The sequence below is a fragment of the Schistocerca cancellata genome, chromosome 10 (assembly GCF_023864275.1).
Source record: "Schistocerca cancellata isolate TAMUIC-IGC-003103 chromosome 10, iqSchCanc2.1, whole genome shotgun sequence".
In the NCBI taxonomy this organism is placed as follows: domain Eukaryota; kingdom Metazoa; phylum Arthropoda; class Insecta; order Orthoptera; family Acrididae; genus Schistocerca; species Schistocerca cancellata.
In genome coordinates this window covers 47891879-47907665 of record NC_064635.1, presented here as the reverse complement: position 1 = coordinate 47907665, position 15787 = coordinate 47891879, and the positions used below count along the sequence as shown (strand labels likewise).

General features: G+C 43.5%; 1 protein-coding gene across 7 annotated transcripts in view; it reads left to right on the top strand.

Moving 5' to 3' along the window:
* LOC126106309 (echinoderm microtubule-associated protein-like 2) overlaps positions 1-15787 on the top strand; it is a 790720-nt gene that overhangs the window by 388236 nt on the left and 386697 nt on the right. For 6 of the 7 annotated variants that reach the window (XM_049912534.1, XM_049912533.1, XM_049912535.1 and 3 more), the window contains exon 1: positions 12748-12884. The exons of the other annotated variant lie outside the window; for it this stretch is intronic. The gene's annotated coding sequence lies outside the window, so the exon portion shown is untranslated. Of the gene's footprint in view, positions 1-12747; positions 12885-15787 lie in introns of those variants that run through there. 7 annotated transcript variants of the gene reach the window in all.

Here is a 15787-nt window from a genome sequence, read left to right as displayed (position 1 = left end):
AACACGTGCAGTTTGCGCTGTTGTATTTGACCGCGAGTGGCACCCGTGCGGTGTCCTGAGAACGTTACAAGTATCAACCGTGGTCAGAACACTGTTCCGTGTAGTTGTGAGTGCATTGCGTCTCAGTTGAGTGAATTCGAACGAGGACAAATTGTTATATCTCGTACGGTGGGTGGTTCCGTAACCTAGGTGTTTGGTGTTTCAAGAGGCGCCATATCGAAGAAATACAGAGAAAGCGGAAAATCTTCATCCGCCGAGAGACAACGCCGACGAAAGTGTGGTGTTGAGTGACCGTGACAGACGGTAATTGAAAACGATTGTAACGAAAAGTAAGAGGACGAAGGCTGTAAAAGTCGCTGCATAACTGAATGTCGCACTCACGAACACTGCCGGCAACAAAACAACACGATAAATCAGTCTAATCTAAAAGCCGTAAATTCGACTAAATCCCTAGGTATTACAATTACGAACAGCTTAAATTGGAAAGAACACACAGAAAATGTTGTGGGGAAGGCAAATCAAAAACTGCGTTTTATTGGCAGGACACTTAGAAAATGTGAAAGGCCTGCTAAAGAGACTGACTACGCTACGCTTGTCTGTCCTCTTTTAGAATACTGCTGCGCGGTGTGGGATCCTTACCAGACAAGACTGACGGAGTACATCGAAAAACTTCAAAGAAAGGCAGCACGTTTTGTATTATCACGAAATATGGCAGAGAGTGTCACAGAAATGATACAGGATTTCGGATGGACATCGATAAAAGAAAGGCGTTTTTCGTTGCGACGGAATCTTCTCACGAAATTCGAATCACCAACTGTCTCCTCCGAATGCGAAAATATTTTGTTGACACCGACCTACATGGGGAGGAACGATGAACAAGATAAAATAAGGGAAATCAGAGTTCGTACGAAAAGATATTGGTGTCCATTCTTTCCGCGCGCTATACGAGATTGGAATAATAGAGAATTGTGAAGATGGTTCGATGAACCCTCTGCCAGGCACATAAATGTGATTTGCACAGTATCCATGTAGACGTAGATGTAGATGTAGAAGATAGCTCTATTTACAAAGAATTTAGGGGCGAGCTGGCATTCCAAAAACCACTCGTAAGAGATGGTAAAGTCTGTAACAAATAAAGGTGGTACCGATGCCGTATAACGTTGACTATGGAGCAACGGAAAAAACTCATTTGGTCGGATGAATTTTGTTTCGCGCTATTCCCAACTGTTTACTTGCCAAGAACGAAACGTGGCGGGGGTTCGGTGTTGATTTGGGCAGCCATACCGTGGTGTCCCATGGGCTCTGTGAATACTCTGCAAGCTCGCATTACTGCCAAGAAGTACACCGGGCGTTCGGGAACTAAGGAAGACAGAATTTTGCGCCATTTTGTCATATCACGCTTGGCAGCCGTGGGTTTTTGATGTTTGTTATCCGTGATCCTTCCCCTTACTACCCTGATAGCTTTTCTGTGATGAGCATAATTGTTTAATGTTTATTTTAATAATGGAGCAGATGACATTGTGCAACGTATCCAAGTGATAAAAAGTTATTACAGAAACAGTGAGAGTCCCGCGACGACCGTTCGTGAAATGTAAGCTTGTTTCACTTCTGAAGACGACAGGACAAACTGTTGAAACCAGTGAAGTGAATCAAACAGAGGTTTCCTTGCGCAGCTTGTAATAAAACTGATTATGGTGAGATAAAAGTGCACCAATCGATCTCGAATAATATGGCACAAATGGCTCTGAGCACTATGCGACTTAACTTCTGAGGTCATCAGTCGCCTAGAACTTAGAACTAATTAAACCTAATTAACCTAAGGACATCACAGACAGCCATGCCCGAGGCAGGATTCGAACCTGCGACCGGATCGGTCTCTCGGTTCCACACTGTAGCGCCTAGAACCGCACGGCCACTCCGGCCGGCTCGAATAATATGGAGTGACTGAATCCCACTTATAGATTCAAAACCCAAAATCTACCACCAAATAGCTACACGAAAATGTATAAACGTCAACGCATATAAACACTTTATGTACTTACTATGATTATTATGGACTTCTTCTCCATCTACAGTTACGTGATTACTCTGCTATTCACAATAAAGTGCCTGGCAGAGGGTTCAATGAACCACCTTCAAGCTGTCTCTCTACTGTTCCACTCTCGAACGGCGCGTGTAAGAAACGAGCACTTAAATTTTTCTGTGCGAGCTCTTATTTCTCTTATTTTATCGTGATGATCATTTCTCCCTAAGTAGGTGGGTGCCAAGTGAATGTTTTCGCAATCGGAGGAGAAAACTGGTGATTGAAATTTCATGAGAATATCCTGTCGCAACGAAAAACGCCTTTGTTTTAATGATTGCCACTCCAATTCACGTATCGTGTCTGTGGCGCTATCTCCCCTATTTCGGGATACTACAAAACGGCCGGCCGCGGTGGTCTAGCGGTTCTGGCGCTGCAGTCCGGAACCGCGGGACTGCTACGGTCGCAGGTTCGAATCCTACCTCGGGCATGGGTGTGTGTGAAGTCCTTAGGTTAGTTAGGTTTAAGTTGTTCTAAGTTCTAGGGGACTTATGTCCTAAGATGTTGAGTCCCATAGTGCTCAGAGCCATTTGAACCATTTGAACTACAAAACGAGCTGTCCTTCTTTGAATTTTTTCGATGTCATCTGTCAGTCCCACCTGATGCGAACCGCACACCGCACAACAATACCCGAGAACAGGGCGGACAAGCGTGGTGTAAGCAGTCACTTTGGTAGACCTGTCGCACCTTCTGCAGTTTGGAAGTTGATCCGGAAGTATGAGACGAAGGGGTCTGTTTCAAACGTTAAGAAAACAGGACGACCGCGTTCTGTTCGAAAACAAATAAACAATGATGTCGTGCGTGACAATATTACCGTAAGGCCCAGAAAATCGGTTCTCCGATCAGCTCGGAACTATTGAATTTATCACCAAGTTCACTGCCTGAAAGCCTTTCAGAAGATCTCAAAACGGATGCGTACAAGATTCATCTTACACAAGAGTTGACGCCTCCAGATCACGGAAAGAGACATCCATTTGCTCAATGGGTCTCGGCTCGACAAGCGGAGGACGAGAACTTCACAAAGAGAATAATTTTCTCATATGAGGAGCAGTTCCACCCCGGTGAGTACGTCAGTAAGCAGAACTGCAGAATTTGGGGTAGCGAAGATCTTCAAGTGACTGTGCAGGATGAGATGCACGACTGTGTGGTGTGAGTTCTGGGCAGGAGGGAGCTGCCGTCACTGTGAACGGCGACCGTTACCGAAACATGCTTCCTGATTGGTTTTTCCCTCTTATTAATGAAAATGACGATTTTTGGTTTCAATAAGATGTTGCGACATGTCACACATCCCTTGAAACAATTGCTCTGGTGAATGAAAAGCCTCCTCAAAAAATATAACTTTCCGTCGCAACCAGGAATAGCCTGCAAAATCATGCGGTCTTACGCCTTTTTTTGTATTTGTGAAATCAGAACAATTGAAGGATGAAATTGAAAGGGCTATTAACGGCATCCCATCAGATGTTTGTCAACACCATCTTCAGAACTTCAATGAACGCATTGCTCGTTGCCGCGCGGCCTTGTGTTGTCATATGGAGGATATAATTTTCCATACATAAATGGGAGTAGTTACTTAACGTGTTTGTAAAAAAAATTACATTTTCAATAAATTGTTTTTTTTTTTTCGTCATCATTCTTCTTACTGGTTTGACGCCGTTAGCCACGAATTCCTCTTCGGCCCCAAACTCTTTATCTCAGAGTAGCACTTGCAGCCTAAGTCCTCAATTATTTTCTGGATGATTCCAGTCTCTGTCTTCTCTTCCTCTACAGTTTTTGCCCTCTTACAGCTCCCTCTAGTACCATGGAAGTCATCCGCTCACACACACCTCTCGGAGAGATTCAAAACAACTGCCAATGACATCTTCAATTGTTCCACTGTCTGCCATCTTGTTTTCACACCTTCTACTGTTCCACTTTCCGCCATTTTGTTATTGCAGCTGGTAAACAGTGACAGTGATAGTGACAACTCAATACATAGGAACAGACAATGAAGAAAAGAAACTGTAAGTGGAACATAATGTAAATAGATACACACACACACACACACACACACACTCACACACACACACACACACACACACACCTTTCACATGAATTATTAATCTCAGCCATAATCATAACCGTTTAGAAACCGTTCTTTTTGCGTAAATGTTTTGCCTACATTAAGTTGTATATAGTTGCAGGTTACAAACTGTAAAGAAAAACAGTCACTTTAAAAACGTGATACAGCAGGAAAACCATACCATGTGGTAAGAAGTTATGAATACACGTTTTATGTGTTCTTCAGAAACCTGTAATTACTATTTAGAAAGTAATATATAAATGCATTTAAACAGTAAAGAACATTCCTTATGTTTAACAGCCATAATAATAAAAAAACCACTGATGATGCTGCAACTGCAGTGAAACATGTCTGGGACAAAAAACAAAATTGCGTTTTGCTAAAGGCGGACACCACTCAAAACATACACTCCTGGAAATTGAAATAAGAACACCGTGAATTCATTGTCCCAGGAAGGGGAAACTTTATTGACACATTCCTGGGGTCAGATACATCACATGATCATACTGACAGAACCACAGGCAAATAGACACAGGCAACAGAGCATGCACAATGTCGGCACTAGTACAGTGTATATCCACCTTTCGCAGCAATGCAGGCTGCTATTCTCCCATGGAGACGATCGTAGAGATGCTGGATGTAGTCCTGTGGAACGGCTTGCCATGCCATTTCCACCTGGCGCCTCAGTTGGACCAGCGTTCGTGCTGGACGTGCAGACCGCGTGAGACGACGCTTCATCCAGTCCCAAACATGCTCAATGGGGGACAGATCCGGAGATCTTGCTGGCCAGGGTAGTTGACTTACACCTTCTAGAGCACGTTGGGTGGCACGGGATACATGCGGACGTGCATTGTCCTGTTGGAACAGCAAGTTCCGTTGCCGGTCTAGGAATGGTAGAACGATGGGTTCGATGACGGTTTGGATGTACCGTGCACTATTCAGTGTCCCCTCGACGATCACCAGTGGTGTACGGCCAGTGTAGGAAATCGCTCCCCACACCATGATGCCGGCCGGGTGTTGGCCCTGTGTGCCTCGGTCGTATGCAGTCCTGATTGTGGCGCTCACCTGCACGGCGCCAAACACGCATACGACCATCATTGGCACCAAGGCAGAAGCGACTCTCATCGCTGAAGACGACACGTCTCCATTCGTCCCTCCATTCACGCCTGTCGCGACACCACTGGAGGCGGGCTGCACGATGTTGGGGCGTGAGCGGAAGACGGCCTAACGGTGTGCGGGACCGTTGCCCAGCTTCGTGGAGACGGTTGCGAATGGTCCTCGCCGATACCCCAGGAGCAACAGTGTCCCTAATTTGCTGGGAAGTGGCGGTGCGGTCCCCTACGGCACTGCGTAGGATCCTACGGTCTTGGCGTGCATCCGTGCGTCGCTGCGGTCCGGTCCCAGGTCGACGGGCACGTGCACCTTCCGCCGACCACTGGCGACAACATCGATGTACTGTGGAGACCTCACGCCCCACGTGTTGAGCAATTCGGCGGTACGTCCACCCGGCCTCCCGCATGCTCACTATACGCCCTCGCTCAAAGTCCGTCAACTGCACATACGGTTCACGTCCACGCTGTCGCGGCATGCTACCAGTGTTAAAGACTGCGATGGAGCTCCGTATGCCACGGCAAACTGGCTGACACTGACGGCGGCTGTGCACAAATGCTGCGCAGCTAGCGCCATTCGACGGCCAACACCGCGGTTCCTGGTGTGTCCGCTGTGCCGTGCGTGTGATCATTGCTTGTACAGCCCTCTCGCAGTGTCCGGAGCAAGTATGGTGGGTCTGACACACCGGTGTCAATGTGTTCTTTTTTCCATTTCCAGGAGTGTATGTTCCCGTATCGAAACCTGTAAGATACTTTCCTTTGACCTAGAGCCATAAAATTTGGCAAGAAGGAAGGTTTCACAATATATGTAAAGAAAAATATCCGAAAAATGTCTGTTCGTGATAATAATACGCGGAAAAATATTTCCTTGTCATTTGGTGTCCGACTGTTTGTCTGTGTCATCTGTAAAGATCCCTTTTTCTCAGATCCAGGTGGGCGTAAGTTGAAATTCGTGTCACATACTAAGATATATGGTTCCTTGGCTATGTAGAAAACTTATCTTCTCAGTCAATGCAATCAAAAGAAACGGTCGTTTGTGTCATATGTTTTGACACTTGCAAACTCGTTCATCAAAACCTGTAGAACCATGACATTTGGCAAGGCGAATGGTTACATAGTACAAGTTAAGGGGAAAAATCGAAATTGTTTATTCGTAATCATACTGCAAAAAAGTTTTTTGTCATTTGTCATCTGATTGTGTCTTCGTCTGTCCGTGTGTTAATATGCCGTTTTCTGCGAAACGGGACGGCGTATCGAGGTAAAATTAATATCGCATACTAAGGCCCCTTGGCGGTGCAAAAATATTAAGCTTCTAAGTCAGTGCAAAAAAAGATACGGTCATTTATGTCATATGTTTTGATACTGCAAAATCACTTAGTAAAAAATATGGGGTACTTCACGTAGACCTAGAACCATGAAACTTGAACAGAAGCAAGGTTTCACAGTGCAAGGAAAGGAAAAATTAGAAAATAGTTGATTTTTAATTACATCACGCGAAAAAAGTGTTTCATTCATCTTTAGTTATCTCTGTGACATCTTTAGTTATTTCTGTGACATAATTTTAAATCATTCGCACGACCGATATCTTACCCTATTAATGTCTACAACGTCCGCCCCCGCTAGCTGAGTCGTTAGCGCGACAGAATATTAATTCTAAGGGCCCGGGTTCGATTGCCGGCTGGGTCGGAGATTTTTCTCCGCTCAGGGACTGGGTGTTGTGTTGTCCTAATCATCGTCATTTCATCCCCATCAACGAGCAAGTCGCCGAAGTGGCGTCAAATCGAAAGACGTACACCCGGCGAACGGTCTACCCGACGGGAGGCCCTAGTCACACGACATGTACATTTTGAGTCGATAACAGGCAAAAATCGTGGAGATTGTCGACTCCTAGAATGGATGAATTGTCTATGTACATAATTAAGTTGCACGAAAACCTCAGAGCCAAGTCTTACTATAATCTGGCCAGTTTTTTCCACCATCTGTCTAGTTGTTATTTGTGTGCAGCTTATCGATAGACGGAGATAGAAAATCAACTAAAATCATAGTCTTATCGATCTATCGCTATGCATTACACAGCTATAACCGTCTGCAATCGCTTATTCATTTTCGGTTCCCTTCGTCTCCGGTGGCCTTTATGCGATCAGTGTCGTGTTGGTAATGATATGGCACTTCTTCTATTTCGAGAGACCCAACAATACCTCTACAATGGCTACTATTACATCTAACTCTACATGGATACTCTGCAAATCACATTTAAGTGCCTGGCAGAGGGTTCATCGAACCACCTTCACAATTCTCTATTATTCCAATCTCGTATAGCGCGCGGAAAGAATGAACACCTGTATCTTTCCGCACGAGCTCTGATTTCCCTTATTTTACTGTGGTGATCGTTCCTCCATATGTAGGTCGGTGTCAACAAAGTACTTTCGCATTCGGAGAAGAAAGTTTGTGATTGGAATTTCGAAAGAAGATTCCGTAGCAAGGAAAAACGCCTATCTTTTAATGATATCCAGCCGAAATCATGTATCATTTCTGTGACACTCTCTTCCACATTTCGCGATAATACAAAACGTTCTGCCTTTCTTTGAACTTTTTCGATATACTCCGCCAGTCCTATCTGGTAAGGACTCTATACCGCGCAGCAGTATTCTAAAAGAGGACGGACAAGCGTAGTGTAGGCAGTCTCCTTAGTAGATCTGTATTTTCTAAGTGTCCTGACAGTAAAACGCAGTCTTTGGTTAGCATTCTCCACAACATTTTCTATGTGCTCCTTCCAATTTAAGTTGTTCGTAATTGTAATACCTGGGTATTTAGTTGAATTTACGGCTTTTAGATTAGACTGATTTATCGTGTAACCGAAATTCAACGAGTTCCTTTTAGCACTCATGTGGAAGACCTCATACTTTTCGTTATTTAAAGTCAACTGCCACTTTTCGCACCATTCAGATATCTTTTCTAAATCGTTTTGCAGTTTGTTTTGGTCTTCTGATGACTTTATTAGTCGATAAACGACAGCGTCATCTGCAAACAACCGAAGACGGCAGCTCAGATTGTCTCCCAAATCGTTTATACAGATAAGGAACAGCAAAGGGCCTCTAACACTACCTTGGGGAATGCCGGAAATCACTTCTGTTTTGACGGTCAAGGTGGCCGAGCGGTTCTAGGCGCTACAGTCTGGAACCGCGCGACCGCTGCGGTCGCAGGTTCGAATCCTGCCTCGGGCATGGATGTGTGTGATGTCTTTAGGTTAGTTAGGTTTAAGTAGTTCTAAGTTCTAGGGGACTGATGACCTCAGAAGTTAAGTCCCATAGTGCCCAGAGTCATCACTTCTGTTTTACTCGATGACTTTCCGTCAATTACTACGAACTGTGATCTCTCTGACAGGAAATCGCAAATTCAGTCACATAACTGAGACAATATTCCAAAAGCTCGCAATTTCACTACGAGCCGCTTGTGTGGTACAGTGCCAAAAGCCTTCCCGAAATCCAGAAATACGGAATCGACCTGAAGTCCCTTGTCAGTAGCACTCAACACTTCATGTGAATGAAGAGCTAGTTGTGTTTCACAAGAACGATGTTTTCTAAACTCATGTTGACTGTGTCAATAGACCGTTTCCTTCGAGGTAATTCATAATGTTCGAACACAATATATGTTCTAAAATCCTGCTGCATATCGACGTTAACGATATGGGCCTGTAATTTAATGGATTACTCGTACTAACTTTCTTGAATATTGGTGTGACCTGTGCAACTTTCCAGTCCTTGGGTACGGAGCTTTCGTCGAGCGAAAGGTTCTATATGATCGTTAAGTATGGAGCTAATTCATCAGCATACTCCGAAAGGAACCTAATTGTTATACAGTCTGCATGAGAAGACTTGCTTTTATAAAGTGATTTAAGTTGCTTCACTACTCCGAGGATATTTGCTTCTACGTTACTCATGTTGGCAGCTGTTCTCGATTCGAATTCTGGAACATTTACTTCGTCGTCTTTTGTGAAGGCATTTCGGTAGGCTGTGTTTGGTAACTCTGCTTTGGCACCACTGTCTTCGATAGTATCTCCATTGCTATCGTGCAGAGTAGGCATTGATTGTTTCTTGCCGCTAACATACTTCACATGCGACCAGAATCTCTTTGGATTTTCTGCCAGGTTTCGAGACAAAGTTTCGTTGTGGAAACAGTTAAAGGCATATCGCATTGAAGTCCGCGCTAAATGTCGAGCTTCTGTAAAAAGATCGCCAATCTTGGGGATTTTGCGTCTGTTTAAATTTGGCATTACCAAGGCGTAGACAACGATACTGCCAATTCCTCTCCCCTCCCTCCGCCCCCACCCCTGCCCTTGGGGAGGAATTTCTGTACATCTTGCGTCTGCGTGTAGTGTAATCGCATAGTCAAATGTGACATCGGGGTACAAAAATTTGAGGCGTAGTGTATCTGAAGTGGGACGTAGGCACCAACCGTGCATTTGCCAAGGTGGATGTGGAAAACTGCCTAAAAACCACACCTCTTTGTCTCCCTCTTTAACGTGCACAGCTCCCCTGGTGGGTACATTTCTAATTGCCCTGAATAATATAGTTTGACCCAGGAATACAGTGATATCTCGGGATACCCCTTTCAGACCCCCACCCAAACTTGAAATGAAAATTTTGAAATAAATGCATTTTTGTAACTAAAAAAAATATAGAATCGTGGACCAATTGCTTAGAAAATTTTATTTTGTTAATTTTGATACAAATTTTGAACCCACACGATTGTGTGGGTTGAGATTATCTTACATATTTATGTCATTTCTTGCAGTGATGAGCACTATGGGACTCAACTGCTTTGGTCATCAGTCCCCTAGAACTTAGAACTACTTAAACCTAACTAACCTAAGGACATCACACACACCCATGCCCGAGGCAGGATGCGAACCTGCGACCGTAGCAGCAGCGCGGCTCCGGACTGGAGCGCCTAGAACCGCACGGCCACCGCGGCCGGCCGCTTGTCATCACATGGTGTGTTTGCTGGTTTGTACTTTTTATTTGGTGACTCTTCATCGGATTCACTTTCATGTTCCTGTCCTGAAGAAGAAGAAATTAGCGCTTCCCCAATCACTTGTCCGAATCCAAGAAGATCTAAAGTGATTTTCTTCTGTACTTTATTGGCTTCGCATTTAACTTTGTATTGTAACCAGGAATTGACGCAAGCCAAATCAAGTAAATGAATCAAAACTTTTAAAGTCCACTTTTTTGTCTTCAAGAAAGTCCTGCAGGTCTCGATCATTTGATCACAGAGGTCCACTCCTCCCATACACAGGTTGTACTTCACTACGACTGCAGGACATGGCACTAAGATGTACTTCTTTTCTGGTTTACTCCATCTCTCAACATTTCTTACAGGTTCACATCCTGTACAAGTAGAGGCAAGGGTCGCAGCTTTTGAATCTTTCCACTGGACAATGACTATTTTATCATCGTCCCTGCAGAATTCTTCCATATCTCCTCTCTCCAGTCTTTTTTCTACTGTCAGGTGAACTGGTTTCATGGTTTCAATCTGTTTTTCATTATGGTTCCTGTTTCTTCCAGCTCTAGGTCAAGTAACTGTTGCAATAATGGCAAAGCTGTAAAATATCTGTCAAAATATAGTCTTGCACCTTGAGGTAATGTTTGAGCAAGGCGAAGTATTACAGATGGCCCAAGACCAAGGCCAACATCTGGTAGAGGAGTTGATTTACCTTGATAAAATTCAAAATCAAGTACTAAACCTTTCGTTGTTGTCAAAACAAAGTTTTTAATTCCCAAAGGGCGCGGTTTGTTTGGAGCATACTGGGACAATGTGCAGCGTCCAGTAAATGGTACCATTTGCTCATCAATGGAATAATCATTTTCAGAGGGGCGTGGAAGTCTCAAACAAGCACTGCGTACAACATTAACTGCAGGTTGTACTTTCCACAATCTATTAGTTTCTGATTCACGTGGAATGTTGTTAGCGTCCACAACATCCAGTGCTGTTCTGAGAGTGAAGAACCTGTCTCTAGGCATACAATCTGCAATAGTTGGCATACGCAATGACTTCTGCCAGTAGATACGTGTAAGAGGATATCTAATGCATCCCATAAGTACATGCATGCCTACAGCTTTTTTATCTCTTGAGGATTTGTATGAAGCAACTTCCCTTTCTTCGAAAAGTAGTAACTGTTAGTGCAGTCAGATGATAACTGAAAAAAATCTTCTGGGTAGTACTCGCTGAAATAGCTCATTGGAGTTTTAATTTCCTGTCCTACCTCACTCTCTGCATGCGCAAACATTTTGGAGGTGAATGGTCTTTTTCTCGAAGTGGACAAACGACGATGTGTTCCCACTGTTTTTTTAGAATTCTTTCTACTGTGTTGACTGGGAAAATGGTTCTGAACTTCTGGAGCAACTGGTAGTATTGTTGCAGAAGCATTGTTACAATTTTCCTCCTCGTCAGAAGATTCAGAGCTTTCTCCAAGTCTAGGTTTGATTGTTGGAAGAGTCCAAGTTGTATCTAACAATTCGTCATCACTACTGAAGACTTCCACTTCAGAGTCATGTAATATGGCTAGAATTTCCTCTTCAGTAAGCCCTGCAACGAAACACACAAACGAACTGTGAAAATAATGTGCAAATACAATAGTAAAATTACTTATTTGTTCCGTAATCTGTTCCGAATCGTAACCACAAACATCGACCGAAAACGACCATATGCCGGTAAAATAGTCCCAACACGCACAATTGTGCGTGTGGATGTTACAGTCATTGTAGCTATGAAAGTATTCAAATAATTATGGCGAACATATTTTATTTACTTCTGTACACCTTTCGGAATCTCAAACACATTTTTCCAAATGTCAAAACGCAATAAATAAAGCAAATAAACATTTACCTCGACAGACATCCTTCCGATCCGCCATCTTGAAAATTACCAAAGATTAAGACACAATATCTCGCGTCTGTAACGAGAAATCGATATAAATCGAGTCGTATACGAAACAGCGATTCCTACACACTCCTGTGACTTGGGACTTGGGACTCAACCGCATAGCGGAATATGATGATGCTGCAACGCGAATAAACCGCACCCACACAATTGTGCGTATCGGATCTGAAAGGGATACACTGTGGATTTCATTGTGACCTCGCGTCTAGGAGGGCTGAGTAGCTGAACTGCACTCCGCATCAGCTGAGAGAGAAAATCGGGAAGACCGGGAGAAAGTGGTAGGCGAGAAAAGCGCGTTGCTAACAGCTGGCTTCCCGCCGTCGCAAGGGCACCCTTTGTGCTCCGCGACTAGGCGTTAAGAGAGCTCCAGTTCCCGCCGATGTTCGTGCATGTCTTCTGTCTTCCCTCCGCCGTTTTTGTGCAGCGTGGCCCCTCGGCGTTTCATTCGGAGCCTCTCGGGCGCACAGCAGCCCCTCTGCGCATGCGCCGTCGTCCATCAATTGTCAGGCGCTCCCCCTCTGCCCGCTTCATTAGGTCATTCCTTTCAGTCGCGCCGCGGCCGCAGGCGAGTGAGGTTGTGTTCGAAGGGTCGGGGGAGTGCAAACCGCCACGCGTCTCCGTCGTCTTGGTGACCGACACCGCGACGCCATGGAAGCGTAGCATCTGCAGCCGCCGTCCCCGTCGCACCTATCACCTCGTGAGTGTTCGCCCACAGTGCAGAACATCCTCTCGCAACTGTTGAAGATGCGACAGATGTTGTAGCATATGCTCGCTATGTTGTTCAACCGTGCGATGCGATATTGGAGGCTGCGTCGTGTCTGATAACGCCGGATTACGCCATATTGTTGTTTTTCGAATTGCAAGTGATTCAAGCTATTACATTGTCGTGATAAACTGATAGTATTAGAGATAAATGCAAATGCTGCCTAAGAGTGGGTTTGATTCGGTTAGTATATGTCAAATATTGGTGAAAATGTGGTGATATGCTCACCTCATACTGAAATGGTGAAGCTAACAAATGTGACTACGAAGTAAACATCGTGATGACTGACATCTGTAGCATAGCCCGATGTCTAGGTCCAATCCGTATTCAGTGCACTTATTCTTATGCATAACTAAAATTGATAGGTAAATTGTAAATTGCTGCGTTATATAAAACCACTAAGACTATTTCTCAAGTTTTTTTCCGTCATTTCCGTTCACAATAATTAGTTTTAAATTTGTTGATTTTTCAAACCATTTCCTGAGATTTCTTTTAAGAATAGCCCTCATTTGATGACGTCATTTCATTAACACACTGTGAAATTATTTCATTAACATGAGAATGACTCGGGTAAGGGTTTGAAAACGAGCCAACACGTACGACACTAGTCGCAATGAACTCTAATGTAAACTTCTAAGACAGGAAGTTTCCGGTTCTGGCAACGCGATGTTGGAATCGACATGAAGAATATGTTTGTAGAGATTATGTACATAATTTATGAATTTCGTTACTCTTAGGCTTGAATGTGGAAGCAATATGGTGTACATCCCCAACGTCGGGGAGTTGGAAAAAATATGCATACTGTTCCGTTCATATTGAATGCATCTTCTCTTATCCAGTGTGCATACGTTTTTTATAATTTCTACTCACCCCCCCCCCTCTCCCAATATTGCACGCGATTATCACGCCTACTTTTTGTCGAAAATCATTACTGTTTCGCTGTGTAGTTGCTTATAGAAACACTGTACTGGCGTGCTTTTTTTTATAATACAACGCGCAGTCTTTTTGAGGAATTTTACTGCTATAGAGAGAAAGAACAAACGGGAGAAGAAGAGTAAGCTAGAAACAATACAGTCTTAAGTTAGATTTGCATACGCATTTCTCGTCATTCAAACGTAGAGGTTTTTTTTCCGCTTCTGTCGAAGTAGTTCTCAGAATTATATCAGTCCGTCTGTTTTTCCTTGTTTTATTGTTAGAATTAAGCCTATAGCCCGTTTATATACAGGAAATTTTCCGATAACTGTTACAATATTGATAAGATTGTCTTGCAGCTTTTTCAAACTAACTGAAGACATTAATATTGAGTTGGTGGGGGGGGGGGGGCATGCGAAATCCTTCGGAGTGTATTGAAAATCTCAATATTGCCATTTTGCTTCGACCATTGATGTCACTAACTTTTTTTGTGGAATCTGGGATGACAGAATCATGTGCAACGCAACATTATATCTTCATTATTTTGAAAGGGGATCGTTTGTTATGATGGCGTGGCAAACGAATGTGTCATAACAGAAACAAATTTTTGAAAAAGAAGTATATGGTGACTGCTCGATCTACCCGGCGTGTTCCATAGAGTCCATCACCAGGAGCGTGGAAGGAGTCAAGATATATGTTAGTAAAAGACTAGGAAATCATAGAAACCTAACCTCTGTTAACAATAAAACATCATCGTATTGCTTAATGCTATTCACGTTTGTGCCAGCTAATTGCAAATGAGTAAATTAACGAAAACCGGTCATTTTGTATAAAATGCTTTTGCCTCCTCATTTACACTTTGTGTGTGTGTGGGGGGGGGGGGGGGGGGAGAGGGGGGGGGTATTCGTACCAGTCTTCTCATTCGTTTGGTTTGATAGAGCCTGCCACGAATTTCTCTCCTGTACCACCCTCTTCATGTCAGATTGTAACTTGCAACCTTCATCCTCAATTATTTGCTGAATATATTCCAATCTCTGTCTTCCTCTACACATTTTACCCTCTACAGCTTCCTCTAGCACCATGGAAGTTATTCCCTGGTGTCTTAACACGTGTCCTATCATGCTGGCCCTTTTTCTGTTCAATATTTTCCACGTATTCGGTTCCTCGCAGATTCTGCGGAGAACCTAAATTCTTATCAGTCTTCGTGATATTCTGGATTTCAAACGCTTAGATTTTCTTTTCTTCTGATTTACCCACAATACATGATTCACTTCCATACGATGCACCGCTGTACTGTACAGCTGTTGTTTACCTGTATTTGTTAATGTGAAACTAATTTGATTACATCATCATTTTTCGAAGAAAATATTTGCCTATGTCGGTAATTACTGAGTTCTATTTATAGTACATTACTATTTATCACACGTAGCTTTACAACCAACTCTGGTACTTAGCATGTAGCTAACAGAACATGCCAATCCCTGAGTCTAAATAATGAGATAACTTGTAGAAAAAGTGGCTAATGAGGTATAATAAATGAAAAAACACCGTCTGGAGCTCAGTTTCTTTTATAACCGAGAACCGGTTGCGGTCGAACCTGTAGATCGTCAGGTCTGGCTACACAAGGTGCAGTTTGTCAACAGCGGTATGAATTAGACAAACATTTTTACGCTAGTTTTATCTCATTCATGCCAGAGATGACAAATATATCTTGCGGAGCCAGGTCTGAAGATGATTTGCAGGGCATACCAAATGCGGTACACGGTTGTTAAAAAAAGTGGTCCAGACAGTGTTGTCCATTTATTATAACAGCTGAGATCAAGGATCCTAAGGCATGACGTCAATCATGTAACGAAATACGTGTTATTTTCTTTTCTGATGATTTCAGAATTTCTGGCTTTCGCGTTGGTGGGAGCATATTGAGT